The sequence below is a fragment of the Cyanistes caeruleus genome, chromosome 6 (genome assembly GCF_971803275.1).
Source record: "Cyanistes caeruleus chromosome 6, bCyaCae1.hap1.1, whole genome shotgun sequence".
Taxonomy (NCBI): domain Eukaryota; kingdom Metazoa; phylum Chordata; class Aves; order Passeriformes; family Paridae; genus Cyanistes; species Cyanistes caeruleus.
In genome coordinates, this window is record NC_141706.1 from 65861700 (window position 1) to 65883918 (window position 22219).

The window sequence follows — 22219 nt, forward strand, 5'->3', positions numbered from 1 at the left end:
GCTGCGTTCCTGCTGCTTTATGGAGCTGTTTATTTTGGTGCTTCTTTTTGCATTGCGTTTCAATGATGAAATCAAAGCTTTGACCCTGTGGAGGCACAGGCACTTGATTTTCTGTAGGTGCTGCTCTTGTCCTGAGGCCTTTGGGAGATTTTCTTTTGCTTGGGCTGCTGAGATCCTGCATGGGGTGTTCTGCTCAGAAAGTGTAGGAAAAAAGTCAACTGTTTAAAAAAAAAAAAAAATGTTTTAATTATGTAGAATTTATAGGAATCTAACTGTGGCTATAAACCTGCTGACAGTAAATGTAATCTCAGGGACAAAATACTCATGGATGCATTGAGGAATTTGTTCATCATGGCTGAAGTTTTGCATTTTACACAGAACACAGGGGCTGAGGGTTCTCCTCCCTGTCTGTGTCCTTGTCACCCATGGGTGACAAACTGCTGCATAACCTTGTGTGATTGGAGAGGCACCAAATTTCTCAAACTGCTAAATCATTTAAAAATAGGAAAGCACACCAAAACTGTAGTGAAGCCAGAATTGATTCCTTTCTAGTTTCCATCTGACAGCCAGTGATGTTTTTTCCCCACCACTTCAATTTGTGCTGGGTTTTAATGGTGTTGACCTGAGCTCTCTTCACCATCCTGACTAGGAGGAGCGGGGTTTGGGAAGCTGGGATTGAAGCACTGGTGTGGAGAGACCCTGGAATTCCACACAGTGTTTCTGGCTATTGTTTTGTGCATTTCTTGCAGCAGTTTGGGGTTTAATCCCGTGCTGGAGTTAATGTGGTGACCGATCCTGTGTGTTTGACAAGTGCTCTGTGCCGTAGAAGCGCCGGTTTGGTTCCAACAGGGCAGACCTGGAGTGAGGCTTCATATCAGGCAACCAGTGCTTATCTTTGCTTAAAAATATGACAAATGTATCATGCCATCATCCCTCTGACCGTGGAACTTTACTCTTTGCAAATGTGACTTATTTCAGAGCCAGAGCTGTGTTTGTGTTGGCTGCTGCAGGGATCCCTGGGAGGTCTGAGATAAGGCATATCAGTTTAATCCCCCCCTTCCTCATTCAGTCCAAGCTGTGAAATGAAAGGGGAGCAGGTTGAAGGTGGGTGTGCAGCCACTTCCCACCATCTGGTGTCCTTCTGGCAGCTGTGCCCATGGACCAGCATCCCCAGAAGTGTGAGCTGGATGGGAGATGCTCTGCAGCTCACCACGATGAGATGTCTCTGTGCCTTCCCCAGGAAGGCTGTGGCTTTGGATACCTTAAATGTACTGTCTGTGTGGCTTATGGATATAGGAAATGAGGAGATCTCAGTGGGGTTTGCCAGCTCCCTGTGCTCCAATGGTCACAGTGGTGGTGGTGAGAGCCACTGGATGCTCTGGAATGATGAGCACAGGTGAGAGTGTGGGGTCAGGTGTGCTGGAAAATGGGGTCCCAGGCTCTGCCATGTGTCAGGAGCTCCCCCCGGAGACCCGTGGTTACACTGACCCCATCCCCAGCCCTTTCCCTATTGGCATTAGGATCCCAAGAGTCTTCAGGCAGGACTTTCTTGTCCCAGGGGTAAATCCACCCCCAGTCCAAGTTGACAGCATCACATCGAGCCAAGCTGCTGCCCCAGAGGTGCCGTGGCTGAGGAGGCAGCACGGACAGCCAGGTTTTGCTTGTAGCCACGGGGACAGAGGCTTTGCAAATTAGTTTCTAAAAATGCAAATGGTTTTGGAAGAGAAGCACCGAGGTTTGCACATTGCTATTCTGGGAGGAGCACCAAGGCTTTGCTGCAGAGCCAGCAAAGGAGGATGGGGCCCTTCCCTGCTGCTTGGACACCTCTGGAAAACTTCTCGCCCATCCCAAAATGATGAGCGCAGTCAGGCTGGGGTGGTTCGGAAATCTTGGCATCAATGGAGACTTTGTTCTCTTTATCCTGGGGTCTCACAGCATGAAAGCAGGTCTGAAGATCCTCTTCTGTGGAGTCTGTATCTGAAACCACAGGACCAAAACAGGTAAGATGTCACTGACCCCCTAGAGATAAGGGTCTTGAGCACGGAGAGATGAAGAGACTTGGGCAGAGTCATGTGTGAAGAGCAGGCAGAGCCACAAGAGGTATCTGACACCTCAGCCCCTGTCCTGTGGTATGGCACAAAACTCTTCTCTGGTCTAGAGTCTGGCCTCCTGAAGATACATCACTTCACCTCAAACCAGAGGTGGATTCCTGTATAATATAATGGAGAGGAAGCTACAAAGTCCATGTTGTTTTCTAAACAGTAGTGATAATGACAGGGAGCATCAGAAATGGCCCAGACAATGCTCATCCACTTCATGGATCCTGCATTCAAGTCAGAAAGTGTAAAATAGGACTTTCAAAACCTTATTTTCACCTGGCTTCTTAAAGAAGTGCCTCAAACTTGCTCCTTAGTTGACTGCAGAGTATGTACTAAGACATAATCAGAGAAGGAAAAATTCCATCACTTACACCTTAGCAGAGCTCAAGGAGGTCTGAAGGTTCCATGGGGAACTCTGCTGGATCAGCTGTGAGTCATTTATTCCACCCACCAGATGAAAAAAGTGTGCTGGGACTTTGTTTCTGAGTGGTCCATCCAGAACTCTCCCCAGCTTGGAGCCCTGTGCTGTTTTTCACAGATTCAGCATTTTTCATCCACTGTCTGCTGCTCATGCTCAGATTTCCTGTTTTACACAGGGATACCAAGGTCCCAGTGGTCCCTTGTGTTCTCCCAGAACTCTGATTTGGCCTCGTGGAGAGCTGCTCTGAGCCCATTTGCTGAGCAGTGGCAGTGGAGTTAATGGGATCTGTGTCCTTGAGAGGCATCATGGAATCACAGAATTCCTTGGAATAGAAGGGACCTTTAAAGGGCTTGTAGTCCAACCCTTGCAATGAGCAGAGACATAAAATCTCAGAATGATTTGGGTTGGAAGGGACCTTAAGGCTCATCTCATTCCAGCCTCCTGCCATGGGCAGGGACACCTTCTGCTATCGCAGGTGGCTCCAAGCCCTGTCCCAACCTGGCTTTGGGCACTTCCAGGGATCCAAGGGCATCACTCCCAGCCCCAGAGCTGTGTTAGAGACCACAAGGGCTGCCTGGACCTTTCATTCAAACAAGGCCATCACCAGTAGGATTTCATCCTAGGAAGAACTTGTGATGAGCTGCCCAACTCATAATATCAGAGTGCCAAGGAAATCCTTATCCAAACCCAGCCCTGTGCCTTGGATCCATCCATGTGCTCCAGCTGTGGCTGCATCTCCAGGTGCTTTACACCATCAGCATTTCTTCCAGTCTTCATTCAGGTGCTGGCACAGAATGTGTTTATAGATGCAGATTTTCCTTTCCACTTTTGGTCTGATTCTCCCTTTTCCTGGGGATCACAGATGTGCAGATCCAAGGAGTCCACATGGTCCCCAGAGGAGATGTTGGCTTCCAGTCCTAGCATGGAGATGGATGGAAAATGTTGAAATTGTTCTATATTCACAATGGAAAAAAGGAAAAAAAAATCCACCTAGTGCTGTGGGAGAAGGCAGGAACACAGCAGGCCTATAACAACTTTTTTTCTGCAGCACCCCTCAGTCTCCAGCTATTTACAGGTCAGAGCTTCCAGATCCAGAATCAGGGTCATTGTATTTAATAGGCTTCTGTCAACTTTACTTCCAGTAATTTATAGAATTATTTTATAAGTATTACATTTTTTTTTTCTCAGTGTAATCCTGTGCTAGAGATTCCACACTTCATTTATCCTTTTGAACCTTTTATTGTTTTTTGAAACAATTGCCTAGAAGTTCATCTTCATGCCCCATAATTCCTATGTTTTTGGACACAGTGGAGTCCCACAGGTAAAGAGCAAGTGGTTTTCCAAGTAATCCACCCATCCCTCACTTGTTCTTTCAGTAATATGAGATTATATGTTACAAAATGATCTCCTGATACAGACTGTGCTGTCCCACACATCAGATTTGAGGGAAGATGGTGACAATCTGCATTGTTGTTCTTGGCTTTGTGGGTTTTGTCTGGGCTGTAATGCACACCTGCTATTTAGTACAGGAATCAGTGAAATCCTTCATGCCAAGATTAGCTCAGAAATGCCAAGTTGATTTTACACCTCATTGGGGGAACCCTGGACAGGATGTGCAGGTTGAAGGATGTTTAATAGGGAATTAAATAACTAGAAACAAACACTCTGCTTGAATGCCACACTCAGCAGTTATCTCCAAAGGAGGAGGACTGGGGAGCTCAGTGAAGAGCCATCCATGTCCTTTTCCCCAGATTTTTGGAGCAACCTGGGAGGTGTCCCTGTGCATGGCAGGGGCTAGAACGAGATGAGCTTTAAGGTCCCTTCCAACCCCAGCCAGTGATTCTCTGAAAATGCTTCTCCAGGCTGATAAAAGCTCTTTGGGGAGCAGGGAATAAAGGGATGAAGTTGTGGTTGGGGCTGGTGGAAGCAGCACAGCCCCAGCTTTGTTTCACTGACTGCTCGTGGCTGGGTTTGAGGGCTGAGCTCTGGATCTGCTCTGGGGGCACCCCATGCTGCTGGGGAGAGTTTCTTGCTGTTGTTCTACATCAAAGAGGAAAACCAGGGCCTTATTCCATCACTGTCTCCCACTTGGATGACTGAGGAGAGGGCTCCAAGCCCACGTGGCACCTCCTGTTCTTCACCACAGGAACCCACACCCAAGGGTCTTCACATCATGGATGCCTCTGGCAGAGGCACCAAGCCAGACATCCTGTGGAACATCCTGATCCTTCCCACTCCTGGGCTCAGAGCATCAAAAACAGGTATTTCTAGGTGTCACTTGAGGAGATTTTATATCTACAGCTTGAGGAGTCGCTGTTTGTTTTGGTGCTTAAAAGGATTAAAAATAATCACGACAGTGTTCCTTGAAAGACAGTTTGTAGAGCTGGACAGTTTCCCGGTAAGAGGCAGTCCCCAAGGATCATTTGCAAAGATAATATTTTTAATTTGATTAACCAATGGTAGCACTGAGCTGGACTCACATGTGCCTCAGTAGCAGGATGGAATCTGGGAGCAAAATTTGGTGGTACGAGCAATGAAATGTGGTGAGAAGGGTTCCACAGACAGCTGAGCAGTTCTCTTGGATATGCTTAAAAACCTGGGAGCTTTGCTGGTCAGAAAACACCTTGAGAGAGCCCAAATTACACTTGGGATGGATGAAGTAAGGATTTTCCCCTAGAGCTGCCAAGGGCAGGGCTAAATGCTGACTGGTTTTCTGATGCCTGCATTCATGGGGAGTTGTTTCAGACCTTACTGGACTGGTATCAGGATTAAACAACCTCAGGGAACAGCCTGGTCAGGTTCTGCCAGGAAAATGGGAGGCTGGAGGGGAGTTTTGTGTGTTTCTTGGGGTAAATACTGATGAGAGGGAAAGGCTACTCATCTCTGAGTGGAACTGGAAAAAAAAGTCCCTTTATCAGAAATGAGATCCCAGATGGGCCACTTCAACAGGGCCTAACCAGGTCAAAAAATCTGTCCTTGTTTGGAGGTGACTCCTCTTTGCCAATGGGAAAGCAAAATGTTGTTCTCAGGAGAGCAGAGAGCAGCTCCCCCGTGCTGGGGGTCTCTGCAGCTTTGGGTGCAGGATGTCAGGTGAGCACCTTGACCCAAAGTCACTCAGGGACCACCTGCAATCCCAGGTTTCACTGTGGATGTCACCAGCCACGGTCAGAAGAGAAGCAGCTTCAGACAAAATTATTTCTCATCATCAGAATGGGGTCAAAATGCCCTTTCCTGCTTTGGTGGGGGCATGGGAAGGGGCATTTGCTGTCCCCAGCCAGTCAGAGATTTGGAAGTGGCTTATGGAGGGGAAAGGAGGGTGCCCTGCTGTGACTCCCTTGGGTGCTGGAAATGTGGCACTGCTCCCAAATTCCCATTCCTGGGGGATAAATGCTGGCTCATTATAACAACGGCCTTGGGGCAGCATGGCCTCAGGATGGGAGAGAGGAGGGCTGGATTTTCTTCCCACCTCCATCTGTGTGGTCCAGGGTGGGTCAGTGAATGGCCTTGTGCCTCAGTTTCCCCCCTCACAAGCCAGCAATGCACTCATCCTGCTGACAGTCCCAGCCATAAATATTATCTCACAAGCAGCTGCTCTTGAAAAAAAAAAAGAAAATCTTTTATTGCTTCCCGTTAAGCTGATGACTGTTAATGAGAAGAATTAAATTCACTGCCCTGTTGCCATTAGACAAATATGTGCTCCATCTCCATCCGAAAACCCCATTGTAAATAGCTGTGGAGGAGTGGGATAAACATCGTCCTTCCCAGGGCAGGGCCCAGCAGCAGCAACGAGCAAACACAGGTGTGGAAGATTTGTAAGATTTAAGGGAGATTGGGGATATTTGGGAATCAAATCTGGTTTTGGTTAGGAGCATCTTCTGTGGAGAAAAGTCCCAAACCACCACAGACCCAGACCCCACAGCCGGGGCGATGACGGCTGTCTGCAGCTGCAGGCTGGAGGTGGCGCTTGGGAATGGGGTGGTGGCAGCATCCCAGCATCCTGGGGACAGCCAGGAGACCATGATCCTGACACTGTTCCCACATTTTGCCACGTGGCATCCCCAGATCCCTGCTTGATCCCAAGTCCTGTGTGGAGAAACCCTTCTGCACCAGGTGGGTTCCTCTTGGATTGGTGTCGTTCCGTTTGTAACTGGGGCTAAGCTGCTCGCTTTCCGTGGCTTTCCTCTCTCTCCCCTCTCCTTTTGAAGGTGAAGGTTTTCTGTGGCTGGAAGGTGTTAAAGCCCCCAGAAAAGCAAGTGAAACACAAGTGGACTTTTTCTGGTTTTGGGGGCAGTTGTGATTGGTTTGGGTGGGCCTGACCCAGAGGCCAGGAGATGATTGGAACAGAGTTCTCTGTTGGAATGCCTCATTTGTGGAGCACAGTGTGACTTCTAGGAGAGCCACCTGTGCTTTGGGGGCCAGGTCCTCCCCTCCCTTCTCTCAGCCCTGCTCTGACACCAAAGCAGGAGGTTTGTCTCTACTGCAGTTAATTTTTCCTGAGGGATCCTTGACACCAAACTCAGCCCAGCCAGCAATTAAGGCCACACAAATGAGATTGGATAGAGAAATTGGCAGGACAGAGAGTTTTTCCATCCTAAAGGAGGTCCTGATGCAGAGGTGGGACAGTTTGCCCTGCATCCACCCTGATGAGCTGTGTTTGTCCCTGCCCCTTTGAAATGCAGAGGACAACAGGATGTTTTGCACAGAGCCCATGGCATCCTGCACACATCCGCTGCTCTCCGTTTATCTTGTTCTGGACAACTCATTTCAAACTCAGCAAAACCAGGAGCAGGGATGGACTAAATATTTCCTGACCTTGTTCTTGCATGAGGACACAGGGCTCTTCCCTTTGCTCCCTGGAAGGGGCACAACAAGGGCAAGGAAGTACAAGATTTTGTCACAAAAACGCTGCTGAATTTTCTTCCATCCCTGCCTTGGAGAAGCCACCACTTGGTGGACAAATTTGCCATGAAAAGCTGGTGGGACTCCATCATTCCCATGTTCCCTGAGGCTTGTGGATGACAGGACCCATTTCCCATCTGCTGGGAACTCGGGGTGAGAAGCATCTCCAAGGGCTGGGGCTTCTGCCCTGCTTTGGAGTTCACCATCTCTGTGGCAGGCACAGAAGAGAGGCCAAGGATGTCCCACAGAGCTGACCCTGTCTCCAGGACAGTGTCTCCAGTCTGTCCCTAGACATTCCAACCTCTCTGCTCTCCTGACAGGGAAGGACTTGCCTGGTGAGCAAGAAGAAAGTGGATGGCCTTGTCACCTCAATGCCACAAAGCTCCAGAGATGCCCAAGCCCTGTTTGCAGCCTGGAGCTGAACTTCTCCAAAGCTCTTGGCGAGGTCTCCATCCAGAGCTCGTGCAGGTGAAAGGCTGTGTCAGCTCAGGGCTGCAACAGCTCTGAAAATCCCCGCTGCAGCTTCTGGGATCACACCACGCTTTGGCTCAGGTGTCCCAAGGAGATTGTGGCTGGCTGGGAGGAGATGTGGAATCTCCTGGATCAGTGGTGGGGCTGCTCTCCACGGTGAACACCTGCATGTCTTGGCAAAACGGGCCCTGCGGCCTGGCACAACTCTCTGCTGAATATTTTGGCTGAATCCGTGAGCTTGTGCGGCTTTTGTGGCACGGAAACTGCCTGTAATTTATGCTGAGTACAGCCCCATATATTAAGTTGACAGTTCCAGAGCATTATAACATCATTTAGTCCTTTGAAAACAATTTCAAGCCACAGGGTAATTGTTTAATGATCAGTAGAAAAGTCCCCACATTAAGGCAAAAAATAAGGAGAAAAAAAATTTCTAAAAGACACCCCCAACCTCCAGGAACTTGAAACCCAAGAGCTCTCACACCTGTGATGCACCAGTGGCTTGGAATTGCAAAGGAAGAGCTGGCTCCTGGGGAAACTGCACTGTGAGGTCCCAGCATCCCAGCATGAGGCTGGGTGCAAGTTGAGGAAGATGATTTAGAGATGAGATTTAAGAGTGAGCAGCCTGGGTGGCTTTAGCTGTCTCATTCTCTCCATTCACCTTGTGCTGGGAGGAGAATCCATATGGCATTCACCCTGCCTCAGTACCCAAAAGTGCTCTTCAGCTTCCACAAATCCAGAGAAAATATTGTTAGTGTAGCAGCAGCCTAAGGATGCCCCAGGAAGCCAACAAAAATCCAGTTTTTTTTCTCTCAGAGGCCTCTTGAATACCTCTGGGGTGGCAGCATTTTTTCCCAGGGGAAGATCCTAAGTTTCCTAAGGCAGTTTCCTATGCATCCAAGCAAGGAGAAGACTCAGGTGCATGGATAACCAGTAGGGACTTGCTGGATACCCATGTGGTGTGAGTATCTTTCTGCTGCTTTGGAGCTCCTCCTTGCAAGATCTGGGTTCAGTTTTGGAACCCTCATGACAGGACACTGAGAGGCTGGAGCTTGTCCGGGGAAGGGAGCTGGGAAGGGGCTGGAGAATTGCTGAGGGAGCTGGGAAGGGGCTGGAGAATTGCTGAGGGAGCTGGGAAGGGGCTGGAGAATTGCTGAGGGAGCTGGGAAGGGGCTGGAGAATTGCTGAGGGAGCTGGGAAGGGGCTGGAGAATTGCTGAGGGAGCTGGGAAGGGGCTGAGCCTGGAGCAAAGGAGGCTCAGGGGGCCCTTGTGGCTCTGCACAAGTCCCTGGCAGGAGGGGACAGCCGGGGGGGTCGGGCTCTGCTGCCAGGGAACAGGGACAGGAGGAGAGGGAATGGCCCTGGGATGGGCCAAGGGAGGTTTAGATTGGATATTGGGGAAAATTCTTCCTGAACTGCTGCCCCCTTCCCTGGAGGGATTTAAAAGCCACGTGGATGTGGCACTTGGGGACATGGGCTAGTGGTGGTTTTGGCAGTGCTGGGGAAATGGATGGAATTAGGGGTCTCAGGGGCCTTTTCCAGCCTGGATGGATCTGTGCTCTCCCCAGAGGCCTGAGGAGACTGCTCAGCCCCAGCCTCCCTCCCTCCCTCCTGTGCTTTGGTTTCTTGCCTTTTTCCAGAGCCGGCTGCAGGTTGTGCTTTCCCTCCACTGTTTTTATCTGTGCTGGTAGCAGCCATCCCCAGCACGCAGGATTTATTTACATTGAAGGGTAAGTGGGAGGCTGTAATTGGGATGGGATTTGAAGAGGTCAGGAGGAGCCTGTGCGGGAAAAGTGCAAATGAGGGAGGGCTGGGAGTTTGCTCAGTTGTTACGCACAGATCATTCCAGCTTCCACTCAATGCCATTAGCTGGGGGTAAACGTGCTGTCCAGGGACATGTGTATATACATTAATGGGGCTTTTTAAACAGACCATCAGTAATGAGCTGTTAATGTTTTCCAAGTGGTCTTTCAATCCCATGCTCTGATTTCCTTCGGCTGCACGGCGCGTTCGAGAGTTTTGGAGATCTCTCGGTCCCTGTGCAGGAGCGCAGATCCCTTTCCATGCTCCAGGTCCCTGCCCAGGCTCTGTCCCTGCCTGTCTCAGGTCCCTCCAGCACCGCCACAAACCCCAGCTCAGTCCCACACACACAGGTTGGCCACGCAGTGGGTCGGTGTGACTGGTGTGAGCTCAGCCAGGAGGAAGGTGTAGGATGAAAATCCAAGGAATTGCCTTTCCAGGAAACCTGGTTAAATCACAAGCTGAAAGCTCATGGTTTGTGGCCTCAGGCGCACTCAGGAAAACAAGAGCTAAGTCACAACACCCCCTTTCCTCCCACCCCCGGCTCATCCCTGGGGTACCCTGGGGAGGCCACTTGAAGAATCGCACCAGTGATAGAATCAGTAATTGAGGAAACTGATGCAAACGTGATGTCCCAAAAGGTTGTGTGGGAAGCAGATTTGGGAGGGATGCTCAGATAAGTGGAATTTTTGCTTTTGTGCCTTTCTTGAGCAACATCATCAGACCTAAGGGTTTCCTGTTTATTTATTCAGCACTCACTGCTGCTATTGCACACATAGGAAATCACAAACCCCATTGTTCTGAGGACAGGTGAGGTGGAAATAAAGGCTGCTGTTTAGGCTGGGGCCTTTTGGCTGGTGCTGAGCATCTCGTCTTGTGACTGTTCTCACGCACCAGCGAAGTGAGCACAAACACACCCTGCAAACATCTGGAAGGAAGATGCCTCAGCTGTGCTGAGCAGGACCAACAACAATAACAACACAGAGCGGCCCCAAAGCTGCTCTGCTCCGGGCCAGGTAGCAGAGAGGCCCCTGCAGTGGGCTCTGGGTGGATCTGTGGCAGAAGGCAGATGTAGAAATGCCTTTGTACCACCCTTGGTCTGGGTTTGGCTGGTGAGGAATGGCTGTAGTAAAGCTGGGGAGCTGGAGAGGACGGTGCTGTACGAAAACCATCCGGATTCCAGCGTGTCATCCGCATCTGTTCCCCCCGGGGAGGTTTGCATCCAAGTGTTCTCCCAAACCAGCCCACCACACAGCCTCCTCTCGCTGCAAAAATGTGCTCAGATGACTTAACTTGATGACTTTGCTGAGTTGAACGGTGTCCAGTAGCGCAGTCATGTGTTTGGAGAGGGAAGAGCTTTCCAGAGGAAGCTGTTTGCCCATCGAACCCAAACAACTTCCCATGGCTGATGGGAGTGCAGGAAAAGTCTGGGTGCCCTGTGCAAGGTACCCATGACTTCATTCCTATAGAGCTTGGCAAGGGAAGCAAAATCCAGTAATTCAGCTCTTTCCCACATTTTCCAGCTGTTCCCACAGCAGTGGGAAGCTGTGGCAAGTCAAGAAGGACTTGCAGGAAGCCAGGTTTGCAAAGCCTGCACAGGGCTGCTCTTGCTTGGCTGTCACCCAGTGATGCCAACAGGGCTGGGCTCAGAATGCCTGGGAATTCTTCCCTTTCTCAGGAGTAATGAGATTCCTGTCTCTTCCTGGTGGATCACAACTGGGGCTGCTTGGCAGGACAAGAGGTAATGGTTTTAAAATGAAAATAGATTAGACTAGATACAAGGAAGAATTAATTTAGGCTGAGGGCAGTGAGATTCCTGGTGCCCAGAGCAGCTGTGGGTGCCCCTGGATCCCTGGAAATGCCCAAGGTCAGGTTGGACAGAGCTTGGAGCACTCTGGGATAGTGGAAGGTGTCCCTGCCCATGGAAGGAGGTGGAAAAAGGTGGCCTTTAAAGGTCCCTTCCAACCCAAACCATCCTATGAGTCTGTTGTTTGTCTGGGGAAATAAGGAATAGATGGGCTGGTTCAGTGTCCTGGGACTGGGAAGGATGAAATCCTTTAGGATCTGAAAATATGTAACTACAAATGCTGTTCCAGCTTCATGTAATTGCTGTGAGCTCCGTGGGATTGTGGACAAGGATATTGTTTCACCTCTGCTCATGTGGAGCCAAAAAATCACAGTTTAACAGATTCACAGTTTTGGTACTTGAAATTTTTTTTCCAGTAAAAGATGGGATTTGGAAAAAGGAAAAGGTTAAAATCCCCATTTCTTTGTCTCCTGAAATTCCAGGAAGCCTGAGTTGTTCCAGTGCAAATTAAAAAAAAAAATTGCATTTTCTGAAATAAATCTTCTGAAGTTTATTTTAACTTAATTTTATTATTTTTCATTTAATTTTGTTAATTTAGTTTTGTTTAGCTTCATCAAAGTGTTGATTCTGATATAGAAATTAAATTTTGTAACAATTTAATTTTTCTTTTTAAATTCTAATGAAATATCTAAACAGGTGGCATGATATTAGAGATGACCAATGGACTGAAATTCTGAATTTTATTCAACCCCACCTGATTGTTTGAGCCTTTTTTAAGTATTCACCAAGTGTGAGATTGCTGTGACAAGACTCCAGGTAAGAGCAGACAGTGAAGTTGTTCTTTTTTTCACATTTTCTTCTGATCAAAGCTTTAAAAGTGCTTAATACAAAAGCAAATTTAAACATGGGGGTGTTTTTCATCTTCTTTTTTTATTTTTTCTGTGTCTTGCTGTAGATTTTACTTTTTAAGAGCCAAAGTATTTAGATACAGCAAAAAATAATAATATCAACAACAATGACAAGAAATTAAGAATAGTAATAATAATATATTAATACTACTGCTAATAATAATATCCCCACAACTGCAGCACTAAAGAACCCTCCTGGCATAGTCTTGTCTAAACTGTTTTATTCTGGGAACATATTTGCATGTTTATATTTATTTTATTTATTTATATTGCTATTTATTTACTATATATATATACAATATATATATACAATATAATATATATATTTATTGACGTTATATATTTTATTTTTAGATTGTGGTGCTTTTGTACCTAATTTTTTACCTAATACCCAACCATGGGTCCCAGCAGTGGTGCAGGTTTCCCAATCAGTGTAGTCAAGCTCTGCTGAAGGATCATCCTGGACAATCCCATCTCTTTCCATGTTAACATTTCACCAGCTCCATGGGTTGGAATGAGGGGGGAAAAAAAAAAAGGATTAAAAAAAAAGTCCCATCATGACACTATGATGCAGAGGTTGTTTTATCTCACAGGGAGGTTGAATGAGGCCTCATAATTGCGGGGAGATTTATGAGTCTGGAATTCTGCTCAGCTCTTCCTGGCTGATGTATCCGTGGTGTGGAGGCTTGTGGAAGCACCTTGGGAGACCACATGTGAGGGAACTTCAGAAGATGTGTGTGATCTCTGGGGGCAGAATGAAAAACCCCACATCCCACAGGAGATGGGTTTGTCTGTGGTGGTGACAGGGAGCCAATTGTCCCCCCTGGCCAAAATAAAATCTCTGGAGTGACACTCTGCATCAGATAAACAGTGGTGGGGGCAGACTTCATCTTCCAGGCTGCCTCTGATTCTCTGGGGTCTTCACATGTCAGAAGATTGGGTGTGAGTCTTTCACAAACCTCTTTCAAAGCAGGAGGAATTGGAGCAGCCACTTGGTTCCCTCCAGGTTCTCCCCACAAGCACAACCTGACTCCTTTGGGAGGTGCAGGTGCTTGGGCTCCAGATTTCTTCAGGGTGGAAAGGCAGTGGGATGATCCAGAGCCACACTGGCTGGGAAAACACCATGGGATCCAACTGGTTCAGAAAATGCATCTTTGCCCTTGTGCCACCAGGCTGTGCACAGATGGCTCAGGGGCAATCCCATTGGCACTGGGGGTGTTTACCCCACCAAGGCCTGGTGGTGTCCTTCAATATTTTGATGCCAAAGTCACCCCTGTAAGAGAATGGATGCTGTGTTGAGCCCTGAGCCATTTGCTGTATATTTGCAGCACTTATTTAACCAGCCTAACCTGACCACGAGCCTGCAGCACTCGCCAAATTTAAGAATTGAATCTTCTAGTTATTTTTTTCCTTCTGCACTTTTCTAAATCCCCTTTTCTTTGTCTTTTTTCCCCACAGTTTTGTGCAGCTCTGCCTAAGAGGGAGGCAGTGACAGCTGCCTCACACTGTGCACAGGAAGGTGCTCATCCTTCCTGACAAACTTTTCCTTGATTCTCCTGCGCCTTCTACTGCATCCAACTGCTGCTTTTGATTTGGTCCTTCACAAGGTCAGAGAGTTCTCTTTTGCAACACGGTGGAATAGGTATTCCAGTAAATATTTGTGAAACAGGGTGACTCTGTTTGAGCAGTGGGGCGAGGACAGCCAGCAGAAGGGTGTGAGGATGCCAGAGCAGGCTCTGCTAGATGTGGGTTCAGGCAGAAACCTCACCTGCTGTAAGGGATCTCAGTGCTCTGCTCAGCCCTGCCTGAAATAACCTGTGTGTCTGCAGACCACAGAGGCTGACAAGTGATATAATCACATCTGTGTTTAGGCAACAGCTGTTTCAAACCCCCATGGTAAATAGTCCTGCTGACCCTTTCCCAAGGCGCTGCATCCCTAAGGGCTCTCTGAGTGCTGGTGCAGAGCATTCCTGCAATGCTGGTGGCTCTTCTCCTGCCTGGAGGGTGTGGATGGGCAGTGCCCAGCCCCTGCCAGCTGTGTTGTGACCTGCCCAGTTTGTGTTGGTCTGGAGCAGCTGGAGATTGGATGGAAGGAGCTGCATCCATGAATCCACTGTGACAATGACAGGGCCCGAGGGTACAGCTGGAGCTGTGCCAGGGAGGTTTAGGTTGGATTGCAGGAAAGGTTCTGCCCCCAGAGCACTGCCCAGGGAATGGTGACATTCCCAAGGCTGCCAGAGCTCCAGATCATTTGGACACTTCTCCCAGGGATGCCCAGGCTGGGATTGCTGGGGTGTCTGTGCAGGGCCTGGAGCTGCCCTGGATGATCCCTGTGGGCACTTCCAGCTCAGGATATTCTATGAGAAAAGCTGAGAGTCTGTAACGCTGAGAGGAAGATGTTGGTTGTATTTTTACAAAAGCTTTAAAGAGCTGTAGGGTTTTGTGGTGCACAGCACCCTGCAGTCTCCGTGATCCTGCTCGCAGCAGGTGAGATGTCAGGGATGATATTTTCACCTCAGGCAGAGGAGCTGTTCCCAGGGGAGCCTTGCCTGAGGGCAATGACATCACAGTTCCCAGTTGCTTCCTCACCTCCAAAACACCTACAGACCTCCCCAGCCATCATTCTCTCATCCCTGAATTCTCAATAAATAGACTCTTTCAACCACGTCATTCCCAGGCACTCCCCTGCAAGCCAAGACAATTACAGATGTAAATATAATACACACCAGGTTCGGCACCTCTGAGAAATCCAGAGGTGCAGGGGGTTTTTTTCCTTCTTTTTTTTCTCCTTGGTCTTTTAAAAAAACCTGCAGATGTTTCACCATGATGTCTTGGTGGAGCTTCAGTGAGTGGAGAGGTGCCTTTCTCTGAGGAAAGGAATGAGTTTCTGGTTTGGCTGGTTACCCCGGGACTTCACACCTTGTTTGTGAGATGCAGCTGGAGGCATTTGGTTTGGGGCTGGGTGAGGATATTAGAAATGCCTGAAATACATATTTGAGTAGATGCATAGCCAGGAGCAGAAGATGAGATAAGCTCTGTGGTTTTGCATAATACAGGTGAAACCTTTGTTGCCTGGAAGATGGGAATGTCACTGCAGACCTGGAGAGATAGAGAGCAACAAAACCTCGGAGCTGATCCCTTTTGTATTTTTGTCTTATGAACTTTGAATTGAACTTCTGCACCGGATCTGATCTGGATGAAATATCATATCTGGGGCTGATCCTTATCTCTTAAACCTTTCCTTTGTCTCTTTGATTCTTTGGGCTTTACCCTCTTGTTTTGTTGTGAGTGGCCCAGAGCTTTGATCTCGCGCTGAGCCCCGGCGGGCAGCACAAACCTTTGCTTTGGTGTGACACACACAGAGGGACATTGGGGTCTAAAGAGACAAGAGGTTTCTTCTTCTGTGGCAAAGTCCGAAGGCAAACGGGGTAACTTCAGAATTCATTGTCTCCCCTTACATGATGGGAAACTGGAAATTCACACGGGTATTCCCCCAGTGAAGAAAATGCACCTGTGGGAACTTGGTTGTTGTATATCTGTTTCCAATTTTATTTACAATCCCTTTTATTTTTATAAAGACTCTGAGCAATTTAAGCTTACCTATCCTTTAATATAAAATAATTGAAACCAAAGCTCTTAAATGCTTTATAATGTCTTTTTCTCTGCTTTTTACAGTCATGAGCGGAGGTTTCTCTTCTTCCAAAGTATCTAGGCTGCTAAGCTTGAATTATATTTTACCTTTTTGGGAAATTCCTTTACTAGAAACCAACAGCTGGTCTTAATCTAATCCGATGATACCTGCTGATCTATACAGTAAGAGCAAAGTGAGGCCAACTGTGTTGGAAAGCATCAGGGGCTAAGCTGAAAATATTCATTCATTGTTTTGGACGTCTCTTTTTTTTTTTTTTTTTTTTTTTTTTTTTTTAAAGGAATGATGTAGAGAGACACTTCAGCCTTACTCCCCACGTTTTCCATTAGTGGTAATTTAAAACTTTGAAAAATGTACAGTAACTTGCCTAGGTCAGCTGAGTATCAGCATGTAGCTTTTCATTCACATTTTTCATTTAATCCGGTGGCTTTGAATTCCTTGCCTTGTAAGTTCCTATATATGAAGATTAGAAACTGCTCCTGGCTATGGAGAATTACATGCTTTTAGATGAAATTTAATCCCTTGTAAAAGGTTTTGTTCGTGGTGATCTTTCCTGTTCACAGCACTGGGCTGCCTGGCTGAGAGCAGATGACACAGGTGAAGCTATCAGCAGACAATAGACCAAAAAGAAAAAGAATAAAAATCAAATAATCAGAGCCTGCATTTAGGATTAAATCTTTGTCGGAGGTTTTGGTGATCTGGGAGCTTAGAAATTTCTGCCTTTGATTCCAGGAAAGCAGCCCAGCAAAGTGAAAGTCTGCAAAACCTATTGAGAATAAATTGGATGCGTCCTCATAGTCTGTGTTTTGACAGAGTTTGAAGTGGGAAGTCTTGGCTTTGGAAGGGTTTGGTGTGTGATCCAAGCCCACCCCATCCCACGGTCTGGCTGGGACTTCTGTCTTCCTAGAAGGGTCAAGACCTTTCCCCAGACTTCACCCCCTGAGAACTTTTCTTGGAGGGAAGAGCCAGGGCTCATCTCCTGCTCAGAGGCCACTGAGAGTCTCTTCTCCAAGCAATTGTCATTTACACCCCTTGGGATGCAGAACTCCCCAGCAGGGTCTGGGGCTGAAGGGGGAATCACCTCAGTATTTATTCTCCAGTGACTCCTCAGACTATCCAGAAAAACAAAGGAGAAGTATAGATGGAAGTTTCTGGAGTTCTGTGTCCAGCTCTGGGACTCCCAACATCCAGAAGGACATGGAGCTACTGGAGCAAATCCAGAGAGGCCATGGAGCTGCTCCAAGGGCTGGAGCCCCTCTGCTCTGGAGCCAGGCTGGGAGAGCTGGGGGTGCTCACCTGGAGAGGAGAAGGCTCCAGGGAGAGCTCAGAGCCCCTTGCAGGGCCTGAAGGGGCTCCAGGAGAGCTGGAGAGGAACTGGGGACAAGGGATGGAGGGACAGGACACAGGGAATGGCTCCCAGTGCCAGAGGGCAGGGATGGATGGGATAGTGGGAAGGAATTCTTTGCAGTCAGTGTGGCAGGCCCTGGCACAGGGTGCCCAGAGAAGCTGTGGCTGCCCCTGGATCCCTGGAAGTGTCCAAGACCAGGTTGGATGGGGCTTGGAGCAACCTGGGATAGTGGAAGGTGTCCCTGCCCATGACAGGGGGTGGAACTGGATGATCTCAAATTCTTTGCAACCCAAACCATTCTCTGATTGAAAATCTCTGCTTGGTGTCAATTCTTTCAGCCTGGGAATTTATTACAGTCAAAAAAGAAACTAACTTTTCCTTTCTTATAAGCTCTGTATCCAACCATGCCATTCCAACCTGACATGAAAATGAACCCTGCAAAATCCAGCCTGCTTTCCTTGCCCCATGGCTCTGCCTCAGCCACCTGAGAAATCAGACTACAAGATCCCGTGTAGGACTCTGGAGCATCTATGGCACGTGCCAGGAGGGCAGATGTGGAGAAAATGCCTTTGAAAACTTACTGATCTTCTATTTTTTTTTTGTCTTATGGCATATGGATTTAGGGGGGAGCTGTGTGTTCATGGAGGTATCACTGGGGCCAGCTGAATCCTCCAGTGGAGGACAAGAAGAAAAAGCCAGATGACTTAGGTGACAAATTATATAGGTTAAATCACAAATATTTCAGTGAATTCTGGCTGCTGGTGAATGGCAGTCTCCTGACTGGGATGTGCATACAACCTTGATGGAGAAAAATTGGTGAACCCTGCTATTTTCTGGCAATTTTTAGAAAAATAAGGACAGAGCTGTTCATTTCAAGTTGCTCTCCTGGCTCCAGCAGAGTTAAGAGTTGCTGGAGCCAAACAAAATTCAGAAAATTTCACTTCTGAATAAAGCATGTGAGCCTGGCCCAGAAGTGGGCTGCTCTCTTCCTTTTATGAATCAGTCTCCAAGATATGCTCACATTCCTGAGGAACAAGCCTGGAATAACACGGCTGGCTTTGGGTGCAATACTCTGATTGTGAGGAAGCAACAGTCTCCCGTGTATGAATAGCTTTTATGTTGCAATAGGTCAGAGCTATAGCATCCAGTGAAAAATGGCTTTTTAATGTGCTTTACAGGCTGTCAGGCCAGGATGAATGTAAACCACGGACCTGGCTGCGTCAGAATGATATTTTATTTTTTTGCTTTATCGCCCAGACACAATGAATCTCAGATCAATTAGTTTTGCTTTGAAGTTTGCTCTTGATCCAGATCTTCAATAAAAAGGAAGTTTCCAAATCACTGGTCTGTGAACGCTGTTTGTGATTAATTACCCTCTTATAATCTGAGGAATTCTGGTCGTCGCTGTATTTTGAATACCTCAGACTGCATGGGGAGTTTTATTTTGGCTGGTATATTTGGAAACTGCTAATAAACACCTACTTCCTGTTTTTCTTGCTACTGTGTATAACAAATTGTTAAAAAACTTGCTTTCCCATTTCAGCCTCCTGCCTGTTAGAGCAGACCTGAACCATATATTAACGTTAATCAACACCCTATATCATTTGCCAGCGAATTCTCTCAGCCCTTAAAAGCGGAACGTTGTCTCTGGCTGTAACAAAAAATGAGTAACTTGAAGAGACCTTAAACGAAGCCTCTGCCAGAGACAAATAATGACTGATCCGGTTTTAAATTCGAAAGGAAGCTTTCTGCAAAGCTTCCTAAAATAACAGTGTGTTTTCCTGTCGATGCCTGGGTTAATTGGGGATGGTCATGGATGTGGAGGCTTCGCTCCGTCCCGGGAAACGATGCCGAGCCGTGCCCGCGGTGGGAACATCTGTTTGGGCAAACATTTTGAGGTTAACACTCTATGGAGGATGTTTGTTTAGACAGGATGAATGCTTTTGTGAAATCTAATATTAGGCTCTATCTAGGTATGTCCGCTTGGCACCGGCCTCCGCATTTTGTGCGCGAACAAATGTTAATTAGCAGGGAAAGGAAAAAAAAAAATAATTCCCCACTTTGTGCCTGAAGTAACACGGCGTAACAGTGGGAATAGATTAGTTCAGCTGCTGAAAGGTCCTGTGGCTGTTGCCTGGTGCAAGTGTTATCAGTGTTTGTGTGGTGCTCCAGGGGTTTGTTTGCTGGCCGTGCCCGCTCGGAGCGGGTGACTCACGGCAGAGCCTGTTTCCAGCACGTCCAAGTTCCTTAAATCCATCGCTTTCGTGGCACTAGCGGTAACAAACACTTTAAGAAATTTCCCTGAAATGGTGTGTTGAGGTTGTTTTGAAGCCCAAGCCTTTGTTTTCGCAGTCTGTGCTGCTTTTAACCTTTTATATTTCGAATATACTTCACTCTCAACTCTCTCTGGGGTAGCTGGGGATCAGCTCAGAGTTTGGGTTTGGCAGGGGGGAGGGAAGGATGGACTGGCAAAGTGATGGTGGTTTCAGTGTGTGCCATGTCCTGTGTTCTCACCAATGTGGATTTGGGGCAGGTGTGTGTGAGTCCCCTGGAGAGGACACTCGCTCTCCAGCCTTTGGTCCTGGTTCCTGCTGATGGGGTCTGGCAGCATCCAGCTGGCTGCTGGTGTGCAGAGACCTGTGGAGTTCACCTCAGCTTGGGGCATTTGGTCTGTCCAGCCTTGAGAAGAGAAAAGAAAGATGAAACTGAGGGGAAACCTCATTGCAGTCTAGATCTTCCTCATGGGGGGAAGAGGAGGAGCAGACATTGTCCTCTTCTCTCTGGTGACCTGTTACAGGACATGGGGAATGGCCTGGAATGTCAGGGGACGTCTAGGCTGGGTATGAGGGACAGTTTTTTCCCCCAGAGGGTGCTCAGGCACTGAACAGGCTCCCCAGAGAAGTGGTCACAGCCCCAGCCTGACAGAGCTCCAGGAGTGTTTGAACAATGCTCTCAGGCCAGGGTGTGACTCTTGGGGATGACCCTTGTGGGTCTCTTCCAGCTCAGCTCAGCCTGAGATTCTGTGATTCCTCTAAGTTCCCACTGCTGCAGGAGGAGGAAACCTCTCCCCAAGCCAAGCGTGGTTTGCTCGTCTCTGTTTGACCCTCTGGTGTCCCTGTGGTGGTACCAGACCTTCAAACTCACCAAAGTATCAAAGCAAAGCACAACCCTGAGGATGCAGGTCAGTGCTGGGGTTCAGACCATCTGCAAATCTTGGTTTCTGGTGGATTTGGGTCCTCAGTGCTCAAGATCTCCACAGCCCCAGGCTGCTTCTGCTCTGGTGACACCAGGGTGTTGTGAACACAGACTTTAGCGGTACCATGTGTGCTGGCCAGGTGCCACTTGTCAGGACAAACTCTGATCATCTCTGTTCCTCTGGTTCCTCATTTTCAAAAAACCTCTTTCATGTCCAAATTTTTGTCAGTCCTCCTGCTTGTTCCTTTACTAGCTGCTTGTTTAGATGCATCTTTAAAGATGTCATTTGTAAATGATGGAAGCTGAAGGGTCATTGTGGAGTTAAAAAGCTCCAGGTGTACGAGACTGGAAGGCTCTCCCTTGCCTCCTCACAGGCTGGAACACCCCATGGCTGCTTCACCCAGCCAAGTATCAATGACCTGCATCTGCTCAGGGAGGAGTTCCAGTCTGGTGGCACTGCCACTTACCCCTCTGACACTTCTCCCATGATTACCCACGGTCATGCCCCTGCACAATATCATCTTCTCAGCTGTCTGCAGCCACAAGCCTTTAAATGCAACAAAAAGGAGAGAAAACTGGGAGGAGGTGGAAATACTCATGACTGAGGGCTGGAAAATCCACCTGTAATTTTGGGCCATCTCAGCGTGATCCCCTGGGTTCAGCATCTTCAAACATGACTCAAACATCACTGTCTGAGTCACCTGGAAATGGGGCAGGATGTGGGAAGTAAAACCAGCAGGCATCACGGAAACCTCTGAGTCAAACAGGTCTCCAGCAGCACTGGGAGGGAGTTTGGGATGGAGGAGGACTCTGGGGTGCATAACCTCTCCAATGGAAATGTCCTGGAGGGGCCGTGGATGCTCCAGGAAAATGGAGCACCCCTCCCTTTGCTCAGGTGGCCAGCAGGTACCCTAGAGCTCCAGCAGCATTAGAACTGCTGAGATTTGCCAAAACATCCTTTTTTTTTGCCAAAAATATCCTTTTGGCTGTGCTGGCAGAGTTTTCTTCTTGAGTTGCAGCACATTCAGTGGGTCAGGGGAGTCTACAGCTGTGCTGCCACCTCTCTCACGTGCCCTTCCGAGGCACAGCACACCTTAACAGGCACTGTTTGCTTTCTACCTCCCGTGTTTTTGTTATATTTAGAGCCTGTTTTTTGGCTGAGCTGCCCCCGTGCTGGGGCTGGCTGATGCTCTCTCCTTGGAGTTGGCTCAGGGTTTTATGCCCTGCCCTCAAAGAGTGGCAGCTGGCCAGATGTGCCAGCCTGGGTTTTGGCAGTGGGTGGAAGAGCCTGTCCTTCCTGCCAGCTCCCCTGTGGCAGCCTGGTGAGCTCAGAGCATCCTGGGACCATCAAAAAGGCAGGTTCCAGGTCTGAAGTGTTTGAGATCCAGCCCCACTGGATGGAAATGAAATCCCCCATGGAAGGAGACTTCTTAACTTATTCTGCTGGGCACAGGGAGGTTACATGATCGGCCTGCAGTCAGAGCTCTGGACCAGGGATCTTGCTGCTGGCCCCAGATTTCTGTATCACAGCCCCATTCCCACCACTTTTTTTCACTATGAAAGTCCATGGGGACAAAATAGTCTTATTTTGTCATAAAATATGTCAATATTTATGTCAATAGACA

General features: G+C 48.1%; 1 protein-coding gene across 2 annotated transcripts in view; it reads left to right on the forward strand.

The window, feature by feature from the left end:
- BMP4 (bone morphogenetic protein 4) overlaps window positions 1–16334 on the forward strand; it is a 177484-nt gene extending 161150 nt beyond the window's left edge. The window contains exons 5-8 of one of the 2 annotated variants that reach the window (XR_015287804.1): window positions 12191–12310; window positions 12996–13135; window positions 13861–14009; window positions 15459–16334. The gene's annotated coding sequence lies outside the window, so the exon portion shown is untranslated. The remainder of the gene's footprint in view (window positions 1–12190; window positions 12311–12995; window positions 13136–13860; window positions 14010–15458) is intronic. The other variant, XR_015287805.1, reaches the window with a different exon arrangement.
- Window positions 16335–22219: the final 5885 nt, after the last annotated feature.